Source organism: Myxocyprinus asiaticus, chromosome 32 (assembly GCF_019703515.2).
Source record: "Myxocyprinus asiaticus isolate MX2 ecotype Aquarium Trade chromosome 32, UBuf_Myxa_2, whole genome shotgun sequence".
NCBI classification, from domain to species: Eukaryota; Metazoa; Chordata; class Actinopteri; order Cypriniformes; family Catostomidae; genus Myxocyprinus; species Myxocyprinus asiaticus.
The window spans coordinates 36,179,171-36,192,262 of NC_059375.1; the positions used below are offsets into that span (position 1 = coordinate 36,179,171).

Below are 13,092 nucleotides of genomic sequence, written 5' to 3' on the forward strand. Positions count from 1 at the left end.
AGAGGGCACAATAAGCTAGCCAGACAGTATTGTGTGAATTCTGTGGAATGTGTGAATTCTGAGGAATGGGTCAATTCTTTAAAACGTGTAAGTATGATTGGGATTTATTTGCATTGAGATTATTTAGCCTGGAAAATAATCAGTGATTTTTTTTTTTTTTTTTTTAACATTTCAGAAAGCCACCAGCCAGGAAAGACCGTCTTATCTACAACGTGTATGATGTCATTGATGCCGTTCAAAATGGGAACAGTGACATTGAGAAGGACTCTGATACAAGTGATGAAGAGGAATGTGGAGATGCCGGTGAACTGGAAAAGGAAAATAAAAAACCCAACGACCGCCCATCGGATGATTATGTGGACATCATGCCAACAAAATCAAGCCATTCAAGAACACAGACCATGCCCCGTGACAGGTATCGTTGGCTGAAAAAGGATTTTATCAGTACCAACACTGATTTTTCAGGTCAGGGCTATGAACAGAGCTAAACATAGTAAATGCCAAAGTTTTCATTCAGTTCATCAGGTTTTGTAAATACAATCTGAACATATATCTTTTTTAATAAACAATTTTTTTCATAAAAATATGACTTGTCTGATTATCATTATTGTGTGATTATTAGTGTATAGATATATAGGCTACTGTTATGGGGCTACATAAGTAGTACACTCCGCAAATGAACCATTAGATGTTCTCTACATTTGTTCAGACAGTGAGTAAAATCACTGAAATTCTGCTACCCAACAGGCCCAACGTTGCAATATTACAATATTTCCATGTAAAAACCCATTTATTTCTGCATTAGAGGCCTCCTACAACAACATATAAAAGATGATTTTTTTTTTTTTTTTAAATGTTTCTATATTTGGGTGTCACAGGGTTAAACCCTCTAAAAGTTGGTCCCATTCACTTCTATAGTACATGCCTCACTGTAACCTCGATTTTGTTTTTTTTAAAGAAAAGGAGGGACGAGTCGAAATAATTTTTTGTGGTTATCAACATTATGCCACAAATCATGTCGATTGCCCTTCCGGTCCAAATGTACAGAAGCTTAAAGGGGTGTTCAGACCTAACACATTCGTATGCATAAAAAAGCTTTAGTGTCTAAAAATACACGGTGCTGAGACACTGTAAAAACCGCAAGATGCAGAGCAATGGTCAAAAATGTCCATCTAGCACATGCTTACATTAAAAAAATAATTGAAAAACATTGTGGATGGATGAAAAAACATGTTTGGTGTGAACGCCCCCTAATAGACCTGCCCACTATCTATTATGCTGTTCATATTAATCAAACAACGATACTGACATAAAAAAAAAAAAAAATAAAAAAAGGAATCACTGCTCTTAGCTGGATAACTCCAAAATCAAAATATATATTTTTTGAATGTAATTTAAAATGCATATTTATATTGACTATAAATTGATATTTAACTAAATTAAAAGTTCAATAGCACATACACACACACACACACACACACACACACGACATTCAAAACAAACATACATATCTGTGCATAAACAAACTTGCAATAGCATGCTTTCATGATATATATATATATATATATGCTATTGAACTCACTCCTTTTAAATGTATTTATTTATTTAAATTTTTTTGGTGGTATCAAAAAGGGTATTGGTATCGACCACTGAAGATTTGGTAGTGTGACAACTCTACTCTGAACGGAAATATTTCCAGTCTCAATTGTAGCCGGGAACCAATGATTCTTGAATCCATCAGCGGCAGAAAAAAAATAATTGTAGAAGAAACAGCACTGTCCTCCTGCACAACATAACGCATCTGTTTGACTAATTAAAATCAAGCCTTACAGAACAACCAATCAAACCTGCCACCACTGTTTTAATCTGAGCAATAAGGCTGGTCAAAGGTTTCATTAAGAAAATTACAGAGTAACTCTTATTGGCAGCACATTTTACCCTCATGCATGAGGCATTGAAGAACTGAACTGTAATTATAGAGCATTTTTCACCAGTCCTCTAGCAAGTGTCTTTCTGCTCAAATTTAATGCCGTCTGATGAGTATAATTTGGTGGACAAACTCTTCTTTCAACAGAATGGGCTGGCATTCAAATCAATCCTTGATGAGAAAAATCTAAAGTGATTTGTTTATTTCTGAGCTACTTTATGCACAACACACGCACAACAAAGTGACAGGTTTGAGGGTTAGGCTTTTTGAGTTTCTTACGTGTTTAAATAACCACAGTGGCCTATTGGAAAAAGTGCCGGCCTCCGAAACCAGGGATTGTGGATTTGAGAACCATCTTGGTTGGTTTCAGTGCACCGGCAGCAGACTGGGTCCATAACCCAGAGGTCAGTGTGTCAGAACTGTCCACTCTGTTATTATTACAGTGGACAATTTCTTTGCTTGTCACACACAAATCCTCTCACAGAAATATTTCACCACACTCTCACGGCGAAATTGTCAGGATTCGTATGATATCATGTGACTGCACTCGTTTGAATTCCTACGACTTTCACTACAGCCAATGACGTTGCTAGACATCGTTTCCATCTAATGTGCAAAAATTACTTGCTTCTGTCACACACAACAGCTTCATATCATGTTTACACACTCTACTGATTGGCTAAGTTTAGATAAGGGGTTTGGGTAAGGGCATAATATTAATAAGTATGTCCTTATCGCCTCGTGCGCAGAACTCATGCTTACTTCCGCATTAGACATCCGGGAATTTGCACATGATGAAGTCGTACGAGTTTATGCGAACAACGTTGTGCGAGACCATACGAAATAGCCAACCTCGTAAATTATGTACGACTTTTCATGAGATCGGGTTGGATATTTCCACTGTAATTACTGGTGTACTTGGTTAAGACTTGGGGCATGTAACCAGAAGGTTGCTGTTTCAGTCCCTTCATGGAAAGTCACAAATTCCTAGAATAAATTTCTATTTTAGTTAGGCCTATTTATATGTCACATTTGTCATGCATCAATCAACAAAAAGCTTCAAAAGTTATTATACTTTCAAATACAACATATTTTAGCAGATTTCACAAGTCAGTTTCACATTATAAGATAACTGTGTTTGGCTACCATTAAAAATCTGAGGCCCCATTCACACTGACAGCGATTTTACTACTGGAAGTTGCAGATAGGCTGTATATTTGGACGCAGTGGGCGTTCCTTCACTGGATTACCTAATTTCATTGGTCGGCCTGCACAAGTGGACATAGCTTTTGAAAATTTTAATTACTAGGAAATACAAGATTTTTTTCCCAGGAAAAACTATTTTAAACTGTAAATATTAATAGTAATCTCAAATAAAAATAAATAAATAGGTAACACTTTACAATATGGTTCCACTTGTTAATATTAGCTAACTAGATTAGTAAGCATGAATTTCTAATGAACAAAGTTCATGTTAATTTCAACATACAAAATGTGTATATGTTAACATTAGTTGATGTTATACGCACATACAAAGAGATGAACCCTTCTAATATTAGTCTCTCTGATGACACACGTGTTCACATTTCCAAACTCCTCTGAACCTCAGTAACATCGCCATCCCTAGAAGCCCTACATGCTGTCACCCACCTCCACACAACATCCACACAACAGGGCCAGAGGCCTTTTAATCACATTCCCACACTCCCTGGCAAATTACTGCCTCATGATTGCAATCGATAAGCCGATAGAAGCCGCTACACATTGCCGTTAGGGACCGGGGACAAATGCCCATCAGAGCTGAAAAGCAGCAGGGGACGGGACATCGTGAAAGCAGGGGGTCGTGTAATGCATGAAAACACATGCTGAGGCATTCCTATTCTGCTTTTGAATGTTATTTCCTGAGGGCAGCAAACTTATGTAATATTAAAAAAAAAGGTGGAATGAGAGATGGAGAAATGAAAAAAATTAGACAACTGCATTCATTTAGTTAACATATAGAGAGAATGACAAGGAAAACAGTGTGTCAGGGAGCGAGAGAGAGAGAGAGAGAGAGAGAGAGAGAGAGAGAGAGAGAGATTGTAAAAAAAAGTGTAATGACAGATAGTATGAGATGAAAAGAGAATGAAATTGGAGAAAGAGAAGAGAATAATGGATAGAAGGGACAAAGAGTATTTCTTTTCCTCTAGAACTTCAGTCTATTTGTCATTGTTTGACAACATTTTAAACAGCCATCCATTTCTCTTTATCTCCCATTTCATTCACAGTGTTTTCTGTTCTCTATTGCATCTTTTCTCCATTTGTCTTATTCTCATCATCTGGTTTGGTTTCATCACCCTCCAGAAAAGTAAAAAAAAAAAAAAAAAAAAAAAAAAATATATATATATATATATATATATATATATATATATATATATATATATATATATATATATATATATTATCCATACATACTTTTTTATCCATACATACTTTTTTTATCCATACCCACCCTTTTGAAAAGTTTAACAAAAATGTAAATTCTGTCATCATTCACCCTCATGTTGTTCCAAACCCATATGACTTTATTTCTTCTGTGGAACAGAAAAGGAACATTTTAAAAGAATATGCTGGCCACTCGTATTCCAAGTCTTCTGAAGCCATACAATAGCTTTGTGTAAAGAACAGACTGACATTTAAATCACCATTCTCTCATTCACTTAACTTTTAATTTTGAAAATGAGCAGCCAGGAAATTCTTCTAAAGAGTTAACCTTTTGTGTATCACGGAACTAGAAAGACAAACAGATTTAGAATGACATGAAGGTGAGTAAATAACAACAGAATCTTCATTTATGGATGAAATATTGAATTTATTAAATAACCATTCAAGATTTCCATCTTAAAATGAAAATAATAATAATAAAATAATAATAATAATAATAATAATAATTCCTTTCTTCTCTTTTCTCTCCCTTCCTCTCTCATCTTCCTATTTGCACAGCTGATTACTTAGTTTCAGAGATGACAATTGCCCACAAACACACAATCACACACCTCCACACTTCTGCCACATTTCTGCTCTTTCATTTCTCTGCACAGTGGGCGTTTTTAAATATGGCACTGTTTGCCATGGTTAAATGTTCATTCACCTCCCGGGGCCACACTGTTTTCCTGACACAAGGCCAATACGAGCCGCCAGCGGGAAACTGAGTGCTGCGTGAGTGTGTGTGTGTGTGTGTGTGTGTGTGTGTGCATGAGAGCCCTACAATCACACTGGGTTTAATTGCCTGTGTAAAATTAGATCTGACCACATGTCAAACGCATAGTCATTGCAAGATACTATTTCATTGGCTGACAAGATCCAATGTTGTAATTTTCCATTCCAAAAGCCATCTGATGATGATGGTCGGTGTTGTGGTCAAATACTGTAAAATATGTTCCTTTGGATTTTACAGCCCAGCTCTCTTTTTGAGAGCTGATATTAAGTTGTTGAACTGTTAATCTCATAAAATGAAATTAGTGATGAAAATTTCCCTTTTTTTTTTTTTTTTTTTTTTTTTTTTTTTGTCAACGCTAATGCAGACGAGGTGAAAAAAGACGCATCCTGGCAATAAATAAAAGATCAATGTTTATATTTTTTTTCAAAATATTTCAATATCTAGTTCAAGTTTGGTATTGACTTTATGTGCACAATATAATCCATTCCAAGTGCTTGCGCTAAAATATTTAATCAGATAATCGAGTTATATGTGCACAACTGCAATGTATTCAAATGAGGTTGCAAATAATGGCAATTCATGCAAAATAAAGCAATCTAGGTTCATTCGAAGGTCATGGCCTGACCAATCCGGTGTTGAAGAAATTATAGAGAACCATCAAATAATTTATTTGTAAAATTACAGATACTAAAATGTAATGACCTTGTGGAATATAATATCATTCAGATTATATTATGATTATGCATTTCTGTAAAGGGGGGGGGGGGGATTTTGGAATAAGCTTGCATGTGAATTAAAATTGTGTAAAACAATTAATACATTAAAAGATTGTTTAGAAATGAGGTGCTCAAAAGAAAGATTGGATTCTTAAGTATTAATGAATTAGAGATGTATCAAAATGCATTATTAAGTGGTGTTATGTGTATATTCAGTTGCTTGAAGTTATTTGTGGTAAATGTTTGTATTAATTAATTGTTAAGTTGATGTGATTAAGGTACTGTTAAATAGTCATATTGCTCTTTAATTTACGAAGGACTGTAAATGCAGATAGTTAAATAAGATCAAAAGAGTGTATACATTTTTAATGGTGAGAAGAGAAGGTATAAAAAGCATTGGCTTCAGCATTTCCATTTTTCAGCTAAATGTAAGATAATGTTTCTTTGTTTTATGTACAATTTGAGTTGCATGAACACCAAAATAAATCAATAAATCAATAAATAATTAGTTGTTTCATGTAATTCCAGCTGCACTTAGAACTTATCACTCACTCTAGGTTAGTGAGGTTAAATTAAGACAGGTTTAATTAATGAGGTGTGCTTCAACGCTGTGGTTCTAAAAGCTCTGAAGAGGAAAATCAATGCAGTGTGTGATGTAACAAAGTGTGAGAAACCATTGCACGCTCTCCTCCCCTGTTGGAAAATCCATCTAAAATGCATAGTTCACCTAAAAAATTAAATAATAAATAAAAATATTTCATCATTAACTTTCCCTCATGTTGTTCCAAACCTGTATGACTTACTTTCTAATGCAGAACACAAGGGAGATTTTTTTTTTTAATACATTTTTGGGTGGACCACTCCTTTAAGCTGGTGTGATCAGCTGGTGGTTGGTTTGCTACTGGTCCAAGATGGTCTACCAGCTTTAGATCAGCAATAAACCAGCTGCCATGTTCCATAACACATTTATCAGTTTAAGCTGGATTTTCTAGCAGGTTTTGTCGAAAGCTGCGTCTACATTTTCACCTTTCTCATGAGACTTCACAAATGTATTAAATATTGATCTTTACCCTGGTAGGTATATAGTTGTAAATTTTACTTTCTTCGATTATGGAAAAAAAAAAAAAAAAACATCCCACAGGATTCCCGCCTGCCCTACAGAAACCGTTCTGAAATTGTAAGTGAAGCTATCTTGCTTCAGAGGCAAAGAGAGCGAGATAAAATCAGCCATGTCTCCCATGATAAAAGACACAGCGGTTTCCAATCTCATCTGCGCTAACTGTAAATGAAATATTAAATGCTGCATATACAGTATATACAGGACAAAAGTAGCCAACCCTGGCACTTTTCAATCAGACCTGGGGCGGAACGGGCATGTCTAGGGATCAGAGAACAGCCATGAGGGAATCCTGTTAGATCTGTTGTTTCTATCCCTAACATCCCCAAGTTATATTACAGCTCACAAAGGATGGGCCAGAGTGGAAAACACACAGGAATACAGAGATAAAGAATTTACACAACCAAACAAATGAGCTCCCTGTAGCACCAAGAACTCGCCAAGGCCTCAGGAGTGAATCACCAACCCATCACCATTCAGTACTCCTAATAAATACTAACACAAAGAGTGCAAGATGTAGAAAGACTTTTACATTTGGAAAAAAATATGAAATAGTGTGCAACAGTCTGATTAGTAATGATAACTTATCTAACCTTTAATGGGATAATTCACCCAAAAATGAAAATTCTCTCATCATTTACTCACCCTCAATCCATCCCAGATGTGTATGACATTGACGTCTGCTAAACACAAATTAACATTTTTAGAAGCATATTTCAGATCTGTATGTCCATACTTTCAAGCTCCTTTCACATTCAGCCACCTACTGGTTGGGGCTGGTCAAAAATGGGGATTCATAGTAAAAAAGGACTTAAATATTGATCTGTTTATCATCCACACTAATCATATTACTTCTGAAGATATGGATTTAACCACCGGAAGCGTATGGATTACTTGTATACAGCTTTTATGTCTTTTTTGGACCTTCTGAGTTCTGGTCACCATTCACTTGAATTGTGAGGACCAACAGAGCTGAGGTATTCTTCTAAAAATCTTCATTTGCATTCTGCAGAGGAAAGAAAGTCATAAATATCTGGGATGGCACAATGGTGAGTAAATGATGAGAGAATTTTCATTTTTGCGTGAACTATTCCTTTAAATACTGACCTAACATGAGGTTGTTGTTTAGAGGTTGTTGATCACTAGTATATGCTTCTGTTGAAGCCATCAGTATGCGTTATTCCAACTTCATTGTTTTTAATCATGTTTAATAGCAGAATTCCTGGTTAAGTACTACACTACTCATAAATCCTGAAGAGAAAGATCCACCAATCAGAGAACCACGGCAAACAAAACGAGGCAAAAGAGCCTTGCAGTGACCGGACACTTTTATGACGCACTGTGAATGATGCAATCGAGTCTGTTTCCATACACTCTTACACTATTTATGTATTTGCATATATCTGAATATTTTGCAATACTATTAAATATGTTGATTCTATACTCATTCTCATCAACTTTAAATCAATAGTTTTATATTTTTCCAGCATTTTAAATTGAATTACGTCATTCACAATGCTTCTATGGACCGTAGTTCATGCTCTCATGAAAGACGTCTTGAACCTTTGTCTTTTTGTCAGAGTCTTTTTGCTTTAAATCAAAGTTTGTAAGATTGCGATTCACATCTGAGCTGGTTGGTTTATATGAAGGACTTTATGAAATCTCTATGGAAAAATTAATGAAAAAATAAATAAATAAATACTTCATGACGCCTGGAGCACTACAACTGAAGAAGCTCATTAAAAGGAACTTGGTACCCAGGGATCCATTTGGTCACAAACACACACTCTCGGGTATTACAAAACATGTACTAGCAAAAGCCACCCGAGGTGGAAATTTTATCACATCGCTACTTCTCTAGGTGCAAGTCAGCGAGTTAACACTGTTCATAGTGAATATCAGTTTTAATCCAAAAGCAGAGGGCTCCAACCAAGGAGGTTGACATTTTTTTAGCCAATCACCTGAGCCGTAAATGCCATGTGACTGATCTATATTCGAAGTGGGAAGTACATAATGGACAGAAAAACACAGAAGTCAATTTCATGCTTTCATTTGCCAGAATAATCAGCTAATTCTAAATGGCTGTCAAATGGAGAAACATGCTTTTTCATGCATAGCAGTATGGTTTAGCAGGGATTAAAGAAATACATTTTGGGGTAAACTATCCCTTTAACTGGCCCATCCTAACAAGCAAATTCCTGACCCTTCCAAAATAGTGTAAAAAATGAACAATCACAGATTTTGTTATTTCAAAATATGAAAATGGACAAGTGTGTGTAATGCTGATGCATTCCGAAACACACACACACACACACACACCCACACTCACACACACACACACATACATGTTGGTGCAGCTATCATTATGAGGACTCTCCATAGACATAATGGTTTTTATACTGTACGAACTATAGATTCTATCCCCTAACCCTAACCCTACCCCTAAACCCAACCCTCACAAAAAACTTTCTGCATTTTTACATTTTCAATAAAACATCGTTTAGTATGTTTTTTAAGTGATTTGAATTATGGGGACACTAGAAATGTCCTCATAAACCACATTTATAGCATAATACCCTTGTAATTACCAGTTTGTAACCTAAAAAACTTAACCACTTAAACCTGCCCCCCCACCCTCCACATACACACACACACAAGGCAAGGCAAGTTTATGTATATAGCATATTTCATACACAATGGCAATTCAAAGTGATTTACATATCAATTGTAAAGAAAATACCAGATAGATTAAAAAAAATAAGAACATGAAATAAGAATAAAAAGTGATAAAATAAATGTGAAAAAAACATTACAATTATTAAAATGAATAATAAGAAAAAATAATATTAAATTGTTATCACCATCCATAACTGTTGTTAACCTTCCCTGATTAAACAAAGGATAACCAAAAACTGTTGATACAAACTTTAATTGTTAACCTTCCCTGGCACAGCAGAGGATAAACACACACACACACACACACACACACACACACACAACAATTCAAAACAAACATGCATATCTGTGCATAAACTTGCAATAGCATGCTTTCATGGTATTTTAAGTGAAAACAGATTTAGCCACTTGCGTCGCTTTGACTGACATTTAAATATTCATGTGCTCTTCATTATCGTACAGCTCAACCTTCCAACAAGTGTTTTTTTTTTTGTTGTTTTTTTTCAATAAGAAAATTGAGATTTACGAGTAATGGTGCAGAAACTCACTGGCAGTCTTCCTCTCTCTACCGTTTAGAGTGCGAAGCGGCCACATCAAAAAACATGGAGCTGTTGCGGAGAAGACGAAACTCCCATTGCAGTCAATTTGATTTATTAAACAATTATTGAATATGCCAACAAATACTGTAAACGTTTCTGACAAACAGGGACCCTCTTCATTAAATTATATGTGCCATCATAAATAATTCATGAAGTTATGTGAATAAATAAGTAAATAAATAAATAAAGTGTCGAAACAATCAAAAACAGAAACAAACATGTTCTCCTCATTGCTCTGGCTGATCCTATTGTTTTGATGACAAGGCCGAGTTGATACAAATCCACTTGGCCGTCAGTAATGGTCACATTTAAGGGTTATTATGATGATGAGATTATGAGCCTCTCGGAAAGTTTGATGGATTTGAAGCAAGCTGCTTAGTAGACCTAGAGTAATAACTTGATTGACAATTGTTGGCAGAAGAGATTCATACGTGGAATTAGGGCGACCGATGTTGGTTTGAAAGACTGGAAAGTACACATAATTTACACTGGCACACACACACACACATTATAATACTAAACTACTTAAAACATTTTAATCGTTGGCGGCTGATGGTGAACATTGAGTAAAAAAAAAAAAAAAAAAAAGTGGTATAACTGACTGACAGTATAATAATAATAATAATAATAAAAAGCTTAAATTAAAAGCTTATTAAAAGCTTAAATCTTAAAAAAGTAACACTAGGGGCCTGGGTAGCTCAGTAAGTATTGACGCTGACTACCACTCCTGGAGTTGCGAGTTCGAATCCAGGGTGTGCTGAGTGACTCTAGCCAGGTCTCCTATGCAACCAAATTGGCCCGGTTGCTAGGGTGGGTAGAGTCGCATGGGGTAACCTCCTCGTGGTCGCTATAATGTGGTTCTCGTTCTCAGTGGGGCACGTGGTGAGTTGTGCCTGGATGCCGCGGAGAATAGCATGGGCCTCCACACACACTACATCTCTGCGGTAACGCGCTCAACAAGTCACATGATAAGATGCATGGATTGAAGGTCTTAGACGCGGAGACAGCTAAGATTTGTCTTCTGCCACCCGGATTGAGGCGAGTCACTACGCCACCACGAGGACTAAGAGTGCATTGGGAATTGGGTATTCCATATATATATATATATATATATATATATATATATATATATATATATATATATATATATATATATATATATAGCTTATTTTTTTAAAGAAATAATAATAAACAAAACAACTACTTATGCCAATGTTACTTTTTTAAATAACGCTAAAGAATTTAAGCTTTTAATTAGACTTGTTTTATTTTATTTTTTTAAAGAAAACTTGATAGGGTTTTTGAGTTTTTTTTTTTTTTTTTTTTGGAGGGTTTGACTCAAAAATGTATGGGATCAAAAACATTTAAAAACTTGTGAACACTCGTGTGTATTCATTGTGCAAGGAAATTATTTCAATACCTTTTACTTGATGGTTACACAACTTTTTTAAGTCATAAAATAGGCTACTTTTTCTTTTTTTTTCTTTCTTTTTTTTAGAAAATGACATAAATCCTTTTTCATAAATATACTGTATGAAACCAACATGGACACAAATATTACATTTCTGCGGTACTAATCTTAAAGTACATTTTGAAAGGATTTCACCTTTAATATTATCTCTGAAAACCTTATTTGCACATAGATATGTCATTGCAGCACTTTATGGAAAGATGTGCAGTCTGTTTGTAATCATTTGTTTACAATGATTACATTGTAATGTTCTCGTAAAAACCTCAGAGCCACTGCGTTTGCTACTACAGTACGTGTGTGTTTCTTAAGTCAAGTTGAAATCCTTATGCATTCATGTCTTGTCCTTAGAATCAGTCTCCTCTTTGATGTATCACATTGCCTGAATCTTTAACTTTCCTTTGTTGCCTTTTCATCATTTTTCCCTCTTTTTTTCTTTTTTTCTCTTTCCCTTGCTATATTTCAAAGCTCAATCCTTTTTCCCGTGGGACAGTTTTCCAGCGAAAGACGGATTGCTGAAACATTTGTTACCTGACTAAAGTCTCTTTTCATCTCCTACTGGTAATGTTCATTTGCGCCATGATCAGACGGGCACCCGGTGGCCATCCGACTGGGACTAGGACTGGAAGTTTTCCTCCACTTGTTTTGTGCAGTAAATCAGCTCACCTTTAGTGGCACTCAAGCCCGCTATTTTTGCAGTAAACGTAAATTGGTCTCAGTTCAACCTTGATACAATTATGGTTAAATGCTTTTAGGCCCAGCATTAAATGTTATTTCATCATGAGTACAGCTACTTGCAGAACTCAGCACAGTTGAGTAATTGCTAAGGCTGACTTTCACCTGCATGGGTGTAAGGAATCTGAACACTTTTTTCAGAAGCTAAAATTGTGGGATAAAGCTAAATCCCTTACACTTAATGTGATGACTGAGTCTCTATGGAGTAGTGGTGTTTCAGTTGTGAACAAATGAATAATTTTCATTCACTTCCATGATCTGACTCATAAGTCCCTCCTTTCTAAAGCTTGTGACTACTTTGGTGGCTTTTTCCTGCTTTCAAAGACTAAAGGCTCAGCCACATTTACCTTTGCATGGCAAAAGTTTGCAGGTGATTAAGATGTTAAGCACGTGTAAAACCCACAATCACTACTTGCCAAGCAGCCTCTTTATTTTTTATGCTGCATTTTATATTCTGGGACAGTGATAAAGTGATAAAGAACCTCACAGCTAAAATTATTTCTTTGTCCATTGTGAATATTCAGTGTAACCATGTACGAAGCAATGTACGGTCACTGCCAAAACCAAGCTGCTTCCTACTGGTCAATGATGCAAATTTACATGCCAAAGTTCCCCAAAATTGGACCCCACACAAAATCCACATAGGGAAATTCTT

At 35.6% G+C, this 13,092-nt stretch overlaps 2 protein-coding genes across 2 annotated transcripts in view; both read right to left on the reverse strand.

Moving 5' to 3' along the window:
* The window catches only part of LOC127423650 (protein sidekick-2-like), a 431,227-nt gene that overhangs the window by 315,682 nt on the left and 102,453 nt on the right, over positions 1-13,092 (reverse strand). The window lies entirely within an intron of this gene.
* Positions 1-13,092, reverse strand: part of LOC127423658 (uncharacterized) — a 622,288-nt gene that overhangs the window by 9,217 nt on the left and 599,979 nt on the right. The window lies entirely within an intron of this gene.